A 14264-nucleotide genomic window follows, 5' to 3' on the forward strand; every position below is an offset into this window, starting at 1 on the left:
GGCATTTATGACAAAAATTATTATCCTTTACAATTATGGAAATTATTGCATGTGTCAATGAGCTCTGTTTCCACCCAGGATGAAAACGGGGAACTTTTGCGTGTTAAGCGTACATGATGACCACTGTACTACAGAAACTGCTGCTTGAATTGTCAGCAATAAGTACAATGAATTTTACAGATTTTCATTGCATGAATTCAAACTTCTAAAATAAGGCATTTATGAAAAAAAATCTCTATATTCTCTATTGTGAAAGCACTGTTTCTGCCCGGTTTCGAACCAGGGACCTTTTGCGTGTTAAGCAAACGTGATAACCACTACACTACAGAAACTGCTGCAAGAACTGTCAGCAAGGAGTAAACCGAATTTTACTGATATTCATTGCATGACTTCGAGTTTCCAAAGTAAGGCATTTATGACAAAAAATATTATCCTTTACAATTATGGAAATTATTGCATGAGTCAATGAGCGCTGTTTCCACACAGGATGAAACCGGGTCCTGTCTCTTGTTTAGCGAACGTGATAACCTCTCCCCTACAGAAACTGCTGCAAGAACTGTCAGCAAGGAGTAAACCGAATTTTATTGATATTCATTGCACACCTCGAGTTTCCAAAGTAAGGCATTTATGACAAAAATTATTATCCTTTACAATTATGGAAATTATTGCATGTGTCAATGAGCTCTGTTTCCACCCAGGATGAAAACGGGGAACTTTTGCGTGTTAAGCGTACATGATGACCACTGTACTCCAGAAACTGCTGCTTGAATTGTCAGCAAGGAGTACAATGAATTTTACAGATTTTCATTGTATGAATTCAAACTTCTAAAATAAGGCATTTATGAAAAAAAATCTCTATATTTGAGTGAATGCACTGTTTCTGCCCGGTTTTGAACCAGGGACCTTTTGCGTGTTAAGCAAACGTGATAACCACTACACTACAGAAACTGTTGCAAGAACTGTCAGCAAGGAGTAAACCGAATTTTACTGATATTCATTGCATGACTTCGAATTTCCAAAGTAAGGCATTGCTGTTTCCACACAGGATGAAAGCACTGTTTCCTTTGAAATGGGGTCCTTTTGTTTAGCGAACGTGATAACCTCTACACTACAGAATCTGCTGCAAGAACTGTCAGCAAGGAGTAAACCGAATTTTTGCTGATATTCATTGCACGACTTCGAGTTTCCAAAGTAAGGCATTTATGACAATTTTTTTATCCTTTACAATTATGGAAATTATTGCATGTGTCAATGAGCTCTGTTTCCACCCAGGATGAAAACGGGGAACTTTTGCGTGTTAAGCGTACATGATAACCACTGTACTACAGAAACTGCTGCTTGAATTGTCAGCAATAAGTACAATGAATTTTACAGATTTTCATTGCATGAATTCAAACTTCTAAAATAAGGCATTTATGAAAAAAACTCTCTATTGTGAAAGCACTGTTTCTGCCCGGTTTCCACCCAGGAACCAGGGACCTTTTGCGTGTTAAGCAAACGTGATAACCACTACACTACAGAAACTGCTGCAAGAACTGTCAGCAAGGAGTAAACCGAATTTTACTGATATTCATTGCATGACTTCGAGTTTCCAAAGTAAGGCATTTATGACAAAAAATATTCCTTTACAATTATGGAAATTATTGCATGAGTCAATGAGCGCTGTTTCCACACAGGATGAAACCGGGTCCTTTCTGCTTGTTTAGCGAACGTGATAACCTCTACCCTACAGAAACTGCTGCAAGAACTGTCAGCAAGGAGTAAACCGAATTTTATTGATATTCATTGCATGACTTCGAGTTTCCAAAGTAAGGCATTTATGACAAAAAATTATTATCCTTTACAATTATGGAAATTATTGCATGTGTCAATGAGCTCTGTTTCCACCCAGGATGAAAACGGGGAACTTTTGCGTGTTAAGCGTACATGATGACCACTGTACTCCAGAAACTGCTGCTTGAATTGTCAGCAAGGAGTACAATGAATTTTACAGATTTTCATTGTATGAATTCAAACTTCTAAAATAAGGCATTTATGAAAAAAATCTCTATATTTGAGTGAATGCACTGTTTCTGCCCGGTTTTGAACCAGGGACCTTTTGCGTGTTAAGCAAACGTGATAACCACTACACTACAGAAACTGCTGCAAGAACTGTCAGCAAGGAGTAAACCGAATTTTACTGATATTCATTGCATGACTTCGAATTTCCAAAGTAAGGCATTGCTGTTTCCACACAGGATGAAACCAGGATGGTCCTTTCGCTTGTTTAGCGAACGTGATAACCTCTACCCTACAGAATCTGCTGCAAGAACTGTCAGCAAGGAGTAAACCGAATTTTACTGATATTCATTGCACGACTTCGAGTTTCCAAAGTAAGGCATTTATGACAATTTTTTTATCCTTTACAATTATGGAAATTATTGCATGTGTCAATGAGCTCTGTTTCCACCCAGGATGAAAACGGGGAACTTTTGCGTGTTAAGCGTACATGATAACCACTGTACTACAGAAACTGCTGCTTGAATTGTCAGCAATAAGTACAATGAATTTTACAGATTTTCATTGCATGAATTCAAACTTCTAAAATAAGGCATTTATGAAAAAAAAAACTCTCTATTGTGAAAGCACTTTCTGCCCGGTTTTGAACCAGGGACCTTTTGCGTGTTAAGCAAACGTGATAACCACTACACTACAGAAACTGCTGCAAGAACTGTCAGCAAGGAGTAAACCGAATTTTACTGATATTCATTGCATGACTTCGAGTTTCCAAAGTAAGGCATTTATGACAAAAAATATTATCCTTTACAATTTTTGAAATTATTGCATGAGTCAATGAGCGCTGTTTCCACACAGGATGAAACCGGGTCCTGTCTCTTGTTTAGCGAACGTGATAACCTCTCCCCTACAGAAACTGCTGCAAGAACTGTCAGCAAGGAGTAAACCGAATTTTATTGATATTCATTGCACGACCTCGAGTTTCCAAAGTAAGGCATTTATGACAAAAAATTATTATCCTTTGCAATTATGGAAATTATTGCATGTGTCAATGAGCTCTGTTTCCACCCAGGATGAAAACGGGGAACTTTTGCGTGTTAAGCGTACATGATGACCACTGTACTCCAGAAACTGCTGCTTGAATTGTCAGCAAGGAGTACAATGAATTTTACAGATTTTCATTGTATGAATTCAAAGTTCTAAAATAAGGCATCTATGAAAAAAAATCTCTATATTTGAGTGAATGCACTGTTTTGCCGGTTTTGAACCAGGGACCAGATATTTTGCATGTGTTAAGCAAACGTGATAACCACTACACTACAGAAACTGTTGCAAGAACTGTCAGCAAGGAGTAAACCGAATTTTACTGATATTCATTGCATGACTTCGAATTTACAAAGTAAGGCATTGCTGTTTCCACACAGGATGAAACCGGGTCCTTTCGCTTGTTTAGCGAACGTGATAACCTCTACCCTACAGAATCTGCTGCAAGAACTGTCAGCAAGGAGTAAACCGAATTTTACTGATATTCATTGCACGACTTCGAGTTTCCAAAGTAAGGCATTTATGACAAAAATTATTATCCTTTACAATTATGGAAATTATTGCATGTGTCAATGAGCTCTGTTTCCACCCAGGATGAAAACGGGGAACTTTTGCGTGTTAAGCGTACATGATAACCACTGTACTACAGAAACTGCTGCTTGAATTGTCAGCAATAAGTACAATGAATTTTACAGATTTTCATTGCATGAATTCAAACTTCTAAAATAAGGCATTTATGAAAAAAAACTCTCTATTGTGAAAGCACTGTTTCTGCCCGGTTTCGAACCAGGGACCTTTTGCGTGTTAAGCAAACGTGATAACCACTACACTACAGAAACTGCTGCAAGAACTGTCAGCAAGGAGTAAACCGAATTTTACTGATATTCATTGCATGACTTCGAGTTTCCAAAGTAAGGCATTTATGACAAAAAATATTATCCTTTACAATTATGGAAATTATTGCATGAGTCAATGAGCGCTGTTTCCACACAGGATGAAACCGGGTCCTTTCGCTTGTTTAGCGAACGTGATAACCTCTACCCTACAGAAACTGCTGCAAGAACTGTCAGCAAGGAGTAAACCGAATTTTACTGATATTCATTTGCACGACTTCGAGTTTCCAAAGTAAGGCATTTATGACAAAAATTATTATCCTTTACAATTATGGAAATTATTGCATGTGTCAATGAGCTCTGTTTCCACCCAGGATGAAAACGGGGAACTTTTGCGTGTTAAGCGTACATGATGACCACTGTACTACAGAAACTGCTGCTTGAATTGTCAGCAAAGTACAATGAATTTTACAGATTTTCATTGCATGAATTCAAACTTTTAAGGCATTTATGATCTTATTCATTTGCATGTTTTCAAACCAGGGACCTTTTTCAAACGTGATAACCACTACACTACAGAAACTGCTGTGCAAGAACAGTAAGGAATTTTACAGATATTTATGAAAAATAATTCTCCATCCAATTATAATTATTGCATGTGACAAAAGCACTGTTTCCACCCTGTTTGAAATGGGGACCTTTCGCGTGTTTAGCAAACGTGATAACCACTACACTACAGAAACTGCTGCAAGAACTGTCAGCAAGGAGTAAACCGAATTTTACTGATATTCATTGCATGACTCGAGTTTCCAAAGTAAGGCATTTATGACAAAAATTATTATCCTTTACAATTATGGAAATTATTGCATGTGTCAATGAGCTCTGTTTCCACCCAGGATGAAACGGGGAACTTTTGTTTAACATGATAACCACTGTACTACAGAAACTGCTGCTTGAATTGTCAGCAAGGAGTACAATGAATTTTACAGATTTTCATTGCATGAATTCAAACTTCTAAAAGTAAGGCATTTATGAAAAAAATCTTTACATTTAGTGAAATTATTGCACTGTTTCTGCCCGGTTTCCAACCAGGGACCTTTGCGTGAGCGATAACCACTACACTACAGAAACTGCTGCAAGAACTGTCAGCAAGGAGTAAAATGAATTTTACTGATATTCATTGCATGAATTCAAAGTTTACTTGAAAATAAGGCATTTATGATGAAAAAACTTAGCGAACATGATAACCACTACAGAAACTGCTGCAAGAACTACAGCATGCATTTATGACAAAAATTTTTTTATCCTTTACAATTCAATGAGCTCTGTTTCCACCCAGGATGAAAACGGGGAACTTTTGCGTGTTAAAACATGATAACCACTGTACTACAGAAACTGCTGCTTGAATTGTCAGCAAGGAGTACAATGAATTTTACAGATTTTCATTGCATGAATTCAAACTTCTAAAATAAGGCATTTATGAAAAAAAATCTCTATGGAAATTATTGCATGTGAAAGCACTGTTTCTGCCCGGTTTTGAACCAGGGACCTTTTGCGTGTTAAGCAAACGTGATAACCACTACACTACAGAAACTGCTGCAAGAACTGTCAGCAAGGAGTAAACCGAATTTTACTGATATTCATTGCATGACTTCGAATTTCCAAAGTAAGGCATTGCTGTTTCATGAGTCAGCGCTGTTTCCACAGGATGAAACCGGGTCCTTTCGCTTGTTTAGCGAACGTGATAACCTCTACCCTACAGAATCTGCTGCAAGAACTGTCAGCAAGGAGTAAACCGAATTTTACTGATATTCATTGCACGACTTCGAGTTTCCAAAGTAAGGCATTTATGACAAATTTTTATTATCCTTTACAATTATGGAAATTATTGCATGTGTCAATGAGCTCTGTTTCCACCCAGGATGAAAACGGGGAACTTTTGCGTGTTAAGCGTACATGATAACCACTGTACTACAGAAACTGCTGCTTGAATTGTCAGCAAGGAGTACAATGAATTTTACAGATTTTCATTGCATGAATTCAAACTTCTAAAATAAGGCATTTATGAAAAAAAACTCTTTATTTGTGAAAGCACTGTTTCTGCCCGGTTTGAACCAGGGACCTTTTGCGTGTTAAGCAAACGTGATAACCACTACACTACAGAAACTGCTGCAAGAACTGTCAGCAAGGAGTAAACCTGAATTTTACTGATATTCATTGCATGAATTCAAATTTCAAAGTAAGGCATTTATGAAAAATAATTCTCTACAGAAATAACATCCAAAGTAATTATTGCATGTGACAAAAATTTAGCTTTACAATTATGGAAATTTTGCATGTGTCAATGAGCTCTGTTTCCACCCAGGATGGGGACCTTTTGCGTGTTAAGCGAACGTGATAACCACTACACTACAGAAACTGCTGCAAGAACTGTCAGCAAGGAGTAAATGAATTTTATTGATATTCATTGCATGAATTCAAGTTTCCAAAATAAGGCATTTATGACAAAAATATTATCCTTTACAATTATGGAAATTATTGCATGTGTCAAAGCACTGTTTCCACCCAGGATGAAAGGGACCTTTTGCGTGTTAAGCAAACGTGATAACCACTACACTACAGAAACTGCTGCAAGAACTGTCAGCAAGGAGTAAATGAATTTTACTGATATTCATTGCATGAATTCAAATTTCTAAAATAAGGCATTTATGAAAAATAATCCTTTACAATTATGGAAATTATTGCATGTGTCAATGAGCACTGTTTCACACAGGATGAAATGGGGACCTTTTGCGTGTTAAGCAATGATAACCACTGACTACAGAAACCACAAGAACTGTCCTACAGAAACTTTGCAAGAACTGTCAGCAAGGAGTAAACCGAATTTTATTGATATTCATTGCATGACTTTGCGTGTTCCAATGACAAAAATATTTGCGAAATTATTGCTGTTTCCACAATGAAAACTGTTTCCTGTTTTGAACCAGGGCAAGCGAACGTGATAACCACTACACTACAGAAACTGCTGCAAGAACTGTCAGCAAGGAGTAAACCAAATTTTACTGATATTCATTGCATGACTTCGAGTTTCCAAAGTAAGGCATTTATGACAAAAAATATTATCCTTTACAATTATGGAAATTATTGCATGTGTCAATGAGCTCTGTTTCCACCCAGGATGAAAAACAATTATGGAACTGAATTTCAGCTTGAATTTTACAGATTTTCTATTGTTAATTGAAACTTGCATTCAAACTGTCTCCACACAGGATGAAACCAGAAACTGATAACCTCTACACTACAGAAACTGCTGCAAGAACTGTCAGCAAGGAGTAAATGAATTTTACTGATATTCATTGCATGACTTCGAGTTTCCAAAGTAAGGCATTTATGACAAAAATAATTATCCTTTACAATTATGGAAATTATTGCATGTGTCAATGAGCGCTGTTTCCACCCAGGATGAAAACAGGTAAATTTAGCGTGTTAAGCGTACATGATAACCACTGTACTACAGAAACTGCTGCTTGAATTGTCAGCAAGGAGTACAATGAATTTTACAGATTTTCATTGCATGAATTCAAACTTCTAAAATAAGGCATTTATGAAAAAATTCTCTATTACATCCACAGAAATTTGCATGTGAAAGCACTGTTTCCTGCCCAGGTTTGAAACCAGGGACCTTTGCGTGTTAAGCAAACGTGATAACCACTACACTACAGAAACTGCTGCAAGAACTGTCAGCAAGGAGTAAACCGAATTTTACTGATATTCATTGCATGACTTCGAGTTTCCAAAGTAAGGCATTTATGACAAAAAATATTATCCTTTACAATTATGCTGTTTCCACCCAGGATGAAACGGGGAACTTTGCGTGTTAGCGAACATGTCTACCCTACAGAAACTGCTGCAAGAACTGTCAGCAAGGAGTAAACAATGAATTTTACTGATATTCATTGCATGAATTCAAGTTTCAAAGTAAGGCATTTATGACAAAAAAAATTATCTCTTTACAATTATGGAAATTATTGCAACAGGGACCTTTTGCGTGTTAAGCAAACATGATAACCACTACACTACAGAAACTGCTGCTTGAATTGTCAGGGTAAACAATGAATTTTACTGATATTCATTGCATGTTCAAAGCTAAAATAAGGCATTTATGAAAAAAATATTATCCTTTACAATTTGATAAACTACTACAGAAACTGCTGCAAGAACTGTGTCAATGACTTCGAATTTACAAAGTAAGGCATTGCTGTTTCCACACAGGATGAAACCGGGTCATTTCGCTTGTTTAGCGAACGTGATAACCTCTCCCCTACAGAAACTGCTGCAAGAACTGTCAGCAAGGAGTAAACCGAATTTTATTGATATTCATTGCACGACCTCGAGTTTCCAAAGTAAGGCATTTATGACAAAAATTATTATCCTTTACAATTATGGAAATTATTGCATGTGTCAATGAGCTCTGTTTCCACCCAGGATGAAAACGGGGAACTTTTGCGTGTTAAGCGTACATGATAACCACTGTACTACAGAAACTGCTGCTTGAATTGTCAGCAAGGAGTACAATGAATTTTACAGATTTTCATTGTATGAATTCAAACTTCTAAAATAAGGCATTTATGAAAAAAAATCTCTATATTTGAGTGAAAGCACTGTTTCTGCCCGGTTTTGAACCAGGGACCTTTTGCGTGTTAAGCAAACGTGATAACCACTACACTACAGAAACTGCTGCAAGAACTGTCAGCAAGGAGTAAACCGAATTTTACTGATATTCATTGCATGACTTCGAGTTTCCAAAGTAAGGCATTTATGACAAAAAATATTATCCTTTACAATTATGGAAATTATTGCATGAGTCAATGAGCGCTGTTTCCACACAGGATGTTTCCACACAGGATGAAACTGTCAGCAAGGAGGGATATTCCTGACCTCGAGTTTCTTGTTTATGCGATTGCACGTGTCAATGAGCTCTGATAACCGTGTTCGTGATAACCCACTACAGAAACTGCTGCAAGAACTGTCAGCAAGGAGTAAACCGAATTTTATTGATATTCATTGCACGACCTCGAGTTTCCAAAGTAAGGCATTAATGACAAAAAATATTATCCTTTACAATTATGGAAATTATTGCATGTGTCAATGAGCGCTGTTTCCACACAGGATGAAACCGGATCCTTTCGCGTGTTTTGCGAACGTGATAACCTCTACACTACAGAAACTGCTGCAAGAACTGTCAGCAAGGAGTAAACCGAATTTTACTGATATTCATTGCATGACTTCGAGTTTCCAAAGTAAGGCATTTATGACAAAAATTATTATCCTTTACAATTATGGAAATTATTGCATGTGTCAATGAGCTCTGTTTCCACCCAGGATGAAAACGGGGAACTTTTGCGTGTTAAGCGTACATGATAACCACTGTACTACAGAAACTGCTGCTTGAATTGTCAGCAAGGAGTACGATGAATTTTACAGATTTTCATTGCATGAATTCAAACTTCTAAAATAAGGCATTTATGAAAACAAATCTCTCAAATTTTATTGTGAAAGCACTGTTTCTGCCCGGTTTCAAACCAGGGACCTTTTGCGTGTCAGCAGAAAGGCAAGTACAAATGAATTTTACAGACTTCGAATTTTTCATCAATGAGCGCTGTTTCCACACAGGATGAAATGGGGTCCTGTTTCTTGTTTAGCGAACGTGATAACCTCTACACTACAGAAACTGCTGCAAGAACTGTCAGCAAGGAGTAAACCGAATTTTATTGATATTCATTGCATGACTTCGAGTTTTAAGGCATTTATGACAAAAATTATTATCCTTTACAATTATGGAAATTATTGCATGTGTCAATGAGCGCTGTTTCCACACAGGATTAAATCGGGTCCTTTCGCGTGTTTAGCGAACGTGATAACCACTACACTACAGAAACTGCTGCTTGAATTGTCAGCAAGGAGTACAATGAATTTTACAGATTTTCATTGCATGAATTCAAACTTCTAAAATAAGGCATTTATGAAAAAAAATCTCTATATTTGAGTGAATGCACTGTTTCTGCCCGGTTTTGAACCAGGGACCTTTTGCGTGTTAAGCAAACGTGATAACCACTACACTACAGAAACTGCTGCAAGAACTGTCAGCAAGGAGTAAACCGAATTTTACTGATAAGTAAGGCATTGCTGTTTCCACACAGGATGAAACCGGGTCCTTTCGCTTGTTTAGCGAACGTGATAACCTCTACCCTACAGAATCTGCTGCAAGAACTGTCAGCAAGGAGTAAACCGAATTTTATTGATATTCATTGCACGACCTCGAGTTTCCAAAGTAAGGCATTTATGACAAAAATTATTATCCTTTACAATTATGGAAATTATTGCATGTGTCAATGAGCTCTGTTTCCACCCAGGATGAAAACGGGGAACTTTTGCGTGTTAAGCGTACATGATAACCACTGTACTACAGAAACTGCTGCTTGAATTGTCAGCAATAAGTACAATGAATTTTACAGATTTTCATTGCATGAATTCAAACTTCTAAAATAAGGCATTTATGAAAAAAACTCTCTATTGTGAAAGCACTGTTTCTGCCCGGTTTCGAACCAGGGACCTTTTGCGTGTTAAGCAAACGTGATAACCACTACACTACAGAAACTGCTGCAAGAACTGTCAGCAAGGAGTAAACCGAATTTTACTGATATTCATTGCATGACTTCGAGTTTCCAAAGTAAGGCATTTATGACAAAAAATATTATCCTTTACAATCCACAGAAATTATTGCATGTGTCAATGAGAGCTGTTTCCACACAGGATGAAACCGGGTCCTTTCGCTTGTTTAGCGAACGTGATAACCTCTACCCTACAGAAACTGCTGCAAGAACTGTCAGCAAGGAGTAAACCGAATTTTACTGATATTCATTGCACGACTTCGAGTTTCCAAAGTAAGGCATTTATGACAAAAATTATTATCCTTTACAATTATGGAAATTATTGCATGTGTCAATGAGCTCTGTTTCCACCCAGGATGAAAACGGGGAACTTTTGCGTGTTAAGCGTACATGATGACCACTGTACTACAGAAACTGCTGCTTGAATTGTCAGCAAGGAGTACAATGAATTTTACAGATTTTCATTGCATGAATTCAAACTTCTAAAATAAGGCATTTATGAAAAAAATCTCTATTACGTCTTTGGTAATTTTTGATACTGAGTGAAAGCACTGTTTCTGCCCGGTTTTGAACCGGGGACCTTTTACTGGTTAAGCAAACGTGATAACCACTACACTACAGAAACTGCTGTAAGAACTGTCAGCAAGGAGTAAACCGAATTTTACTGATATTCATTGCATGACTTCAAATTTCCAAAGTAAGGCATTTATGACAAAAAATTTCTTTACAATTATGGAAATTAATGAGTCAGCGCTGTTTCCACAGGATAATTATTGCATGTGACAACAGAAACTGCTGCTGTTTCAAGGAGTAAACCGAATTTTATTGATATTCATTGCCTGTTTTAAGGCATTTATGACAAAAAAATCCTTTACAATTATGGGGATTGCATGTGTTTCTGTTTCCACCCAGGATGAAAACGGGGAACTTTTGCGTGTTAAGCGTACATGATGACCACTGTACTACAGAAACTGCTGCTTGAGAACTGTCAGCAAGGAGTACAATGAATTTTACTGATTTTCATTGCATGAAGTTTTCAAGGCATTTATGAAAAAAACTCTCTATATTTTTAAAGCACTGTTTCTTTACAGGGACCTTTTATGGAAATTGTTGCAGTGTCAATGAGCACTGTTTCACCCATTTATGACAAAAAATATTATCCTTTGAAAACAGGATGGGAACCTTTTGCGTGTTAAGCAAACGTGATAACCACTACACTACAGAAACTGCTGCAAGAACTGTCAGCAAGGAGTAAATGAATTTTACAGATATTCATTGCATGAAGTTTCAAAGTAAGGCATTTATGACTAATTATAAGGCATTTATGAAAACGGGGAACTTTTGCGTGTTTCATGATCTACTACAGAAACTGCTGCTTGAATTGTCAGCAAGGAGTACAATGAATTTTAGATTTTCATTGCTAAAATAAGGCATGTGAAAAAAAATGAAAGCACTGTTTCCACCCGGTTTGAAACCAGGGACCTTTTTGCGTGTTAAGCAAACGTGATGATAACCACTACACTACAGAAACTGCTGCAAGAACTGTCAGCAAGGAGTAAACCGAATTTTACTGATATTCATTGCATGACTTCGAGTTTCCAAAGTAAGGCATTTATGACAAAAAATATTATCCTTTACAATTATGGAAATTATTGCATGAGTCAATGAGCGCTGTTTCCACACAGGATGAAACCGGGTCCTGTCTCTTGTTTAGCGAACGTGATAACCTCTCCCCTACAGAAACTGCTGCAAGAACTGTCAGCAAGGAGTAAACCGAATTTTATTGATATTCATTGCACGACCTCGAGTTTCCAAAGTAAGGCATTTATGACAAAAATTATTATCCTTTACAATTATGGAAATTATTGCATGTGTCAATGAGCTCTGTTTCCACCCAGGATGAAAACGGGGAACTTTTGCGTGTTAAGCGTACATGATGACCACTGTACTCCAGAAACTGCTGCTTGAATTGTCAGCAAGGAGTACAATGAATTTTACAGATTTTCATTGTATGAATTCAAACTTCTAAAATAAGGCATTTATGAAAAAAATCTCTATATTTGAGTGAATGCACTGTTTCTGCCCGGTTTTGAACCAGGGACCTTTTGCGTGTTAAGCAAACGTGATAACCACTACACTACAGAAACTGTTGCAAGAACTGTCAGCAAGGAGTAAACCGAATTTTACTGATATTCATTGCATGACTTCGAATTTACAAAGTAAGGCATTGCTGTTTCCACACAGGATGAAACCGGGTCCTTTCGCTTGTTTAGCGAACGTGATAACCTCTACCCTACAGAATCTGCTGCAAGAACTGTCAGCAAGGAGTAAACCGAATTTTACTGATATTCATTGCACGACTTCGAGTTTCCAAAGTAAGGCATTTATGACAATTTTTTATCCTTTACAATTATGGAAATTATTGCATGTGTCAATGAGCTCTGTTTCCACCCAGGATGAAAACGGGGAACTTTTGCGTGTTAAGCGTACATGATAACCACTGTACTACAGAAACTGCTGCTTGAATTGTCAGCAATAAGTACAATGAATTTTACAGATTTTCATTGCATGAATTCAAACTTCTAAAATAAGGCATTTATGAAAAAAACTCTCTATTGTGAAAGCACTGTTTCTGCCCGGTTTCGAACCAGGGACCTTTTGCGTGTTAAGCAAACGTGATAACCACTACACTACAGAAACTGCTGCAAGAACTGTCAGCAAGGAGTAAACCGAATTTTACTGATATTCATTGCATGACTTCGAGTTTCCAAAGTAAGGCATTTATGACAAAAAATATTATCCTTTACAATTATGGAAATTATTGCATGAGTCAATGAGCGCTGTTTCCACACAGGATGAAACCGGGTCCTGTCTCTTGTTTAGCGAACGTGATAACCTCTCCCCTACAGAAACTGCTGCAAGAACTGTCAGCAAGGAGTAAACCGAATTTTATTGATATTCATTGCACGACCTCGAGTTTCCAAAGTAAGGCATTTATGACAAAAATTATTATCCTTTACAATTATGGAAATTATTGCATGTGTAAATCAGCTCTGTTTCCACCCAGGATGAAATCGGGGAACTTTTGCGTGTTAAGCGTACATGATGACCACTGTACTACAGAAACTGCTGCTTGAATTGTCAGCAAGGAGTACAATGAATTTTACAGATTTTCATTGCATGAATTGAAACTTCGAAAAGAAAGCATTAATGAAAGAAAATCTCTATTACAACTTTTGCATTTGAGTGAAATCACTGTTTCTGCCCGGTTTCGAACCAGTGACCTTTTGCGTGTTAAGCAAACGTGATAACCACTACACTACAGAAACTGCTGCAAGAACTGTCAGCAAGGAGAATACTGAATTTTACAGATATTCATTGCATGAATTCAAATTTGGAAAAATAAGGCATTTATGAAAAATAATTCTCTATAACATCCACAGAAATTATTGCATGTGACAAATAGCACTGTTTCCATGAATTCCTAAGGTTTCTGTTTCCACAAATGGGGACCTTTCGCGTGTTAAGCGAACGTGATAACCACTACACTACAGAAACTGCTGCAAGAACTGTCAGCAAGGAGTAAACCGAATTTTACTGATATTCATTGCATGACTTCGAGTTTCCAAAGTAAGGCATTTATGACAAAAATAATTATCCTTTACAATTATGGAAATTATTGCATGTGTCAATGTTTCTCTTGTTTAGCGAACGTGATAAC

General features: G+C 37.2%; 15 non-coding genes across 15 annotated transcripts; all 15 read right to left on the reverse strand.

The window, feature by feature from the left end:
* Positions 1-259: 259 nt before the first annotated feature.
* Positions 260-332, reverse strand: trnav-aac (transfer RNA valine (anticodon AAC)). Its single transcript has one exon. It is a non-coding gene; the product is annotated as a tRNA-Val (tRNA).
* Positions 333-875: 543 nt separating this feature from the next.
* Positions 876-948, reverse strand: trnav-aac (transfer RNA valine (anticodon AAC)). Its single transcript has one exon. It is a non-coding gene; the product is annotated as a tRNA-Val (tRNA).
* Positions 949-1444: 496 nt separating this feature from the next.
* On the reverse strand, positions 1445-1524 carry trnav-aac (transfer RNA valine (anticodon AAC)). Its single transcript has one exon. It is a non-coding gene; the product is annotated as a tRNA-Val (tRNA).
* Positions 1525-2067: 543 nt separating this feature from the next.
* On the reverse strand, positions 2068-2140 carry trnav-aac (transfer RNA valine (anticodon AAC)). Its single transcript has one exon. It is a non-coding gene; the product is annotated as a tRNA-Val (tRNA).
* Positions 2141-2623: 483 nt separating this feature from the next.
* On the reverse strand, positions 2624-2699 carry trnav-aac (transfer RNA valine (anticodon AAC)). Its single transcript has one exon. It is a non-coding gene; the product is annotated as a tRNA-Val (tRNA).
* A 1106-nt stretch (positions 2700-3805) lies between these two features.
* trnav-aac (transfer RNA valine (anticodon AAC)) lies at positions 3806-3878 on the reverse strand. Its single transcript has one exon. It is a non-coding gene; the product is annotated as a tRNA-Val (tRNA).
* Positions 3879-5393: 1515 nt separating this feature from the next.
* On the reverse strand, positions 5394-5466 carry trnav-aac (transfer RNA valine (anticodon AAC)). Its single transcript has one exon. It is a non-coding gene; the product is annotated as a tRNA-Val (tRNA).
* Positions 5467-5967: 501 nt separating this feature from the next.
* trnav-aac (transfer RNA valine (anticodon AAC)) lies at positions 5968-6039 on the reverse strand. The gene has a single exon. It is a non-coding gene; the product is annotated as a tRNA-Val (tRNA).
* Positions 6040-8534: 2495 nt separating this feature from the next.
* On the reverse strand, positions 8535-8607 carry trnav-aac (transfer RNA valine (anticodon AAC)). Its single transcript has one exon. It is a non-coding gene; the product is annotated as a tRNA-Val (tRNA).
* Positions 8608-9928: 1321 nt separating this feature from the next.
* Positions 9929-10001, reverse strand: trnav-aac (transfer RNA valine (anticodon AAC)). Its single transcript has one exon. It is a non-coding gene; the product is annotated as a tRNA-Val (tRNA).
* Positions 10002-10457: 456 nt separating this feature from the next.
* On the reverse strand, positions 10458-10530 carry trnav-aac (transfer RNA valine (anticodon AAC)). Its single transcript has one exon. It is a non-coding gene; the product is annotated as a tRNA-Val (tRNA).
* A 565-nt stretch (positions 10531-11095) lies between these two features.
* trnav-aac (transfer RNA valine (anticodon AAC)) lies at positions 11096-11168 on the reverse strand. The gene has a single exon. It is a non-coding gene; the product is annotated as a tRNA-Val (tRNA).
* A 1449-nt stretch (positions 11169-12617) lies between these two features.
* On the reverse strand, positions 12618-12690 carry trnav-aac (transfer RNA valine (anticodon AAC)). Its single transcript has one exon. It is a non-coding gene; the product is annotated as a tRNA-Val (tRNA).
* Positions 12691-13170: 480 nt separating this feature from the next.
* On the reverse strand, positions 13171-13243 carry trnav-aac (transfer RNA valine (anticodon AAC)). Its single transcript has one exon. It is a non-coding gene; the product is annotated as a tRNA-Val (tRNA).
* A 556-nt stretch (positions 13244-13799) lies between these two features.
* Positions 13800-13872, reverse strand: trnav-aac (transfer RNA valine (anticodon AAC)). Its single transcript has one exon. It is a non-coding gene; the product is annotated as a tRNA-Val (tRNA).
* Between the last annotated feature and the right edge of the window lie 392 nt (positions 13873-14264).

The sequence above is a fragment of the Oncorhynchus masou genome, chromosome 32 (assembly GCF_036934945.1).
Source record: "Oncorhynchus masou masou isolate Uvic2021 chromosome 32, UVic_Omas_1.1, whole genome shotgun sequence".
NCBI classification, from domain to species: domain Eukaryota; kingdom Metazoa; phylum Chordata; class Actinopteri; order Salmoniformes; family Salmonidae; genus Oncorhynchus; species Oncorhynchus masou.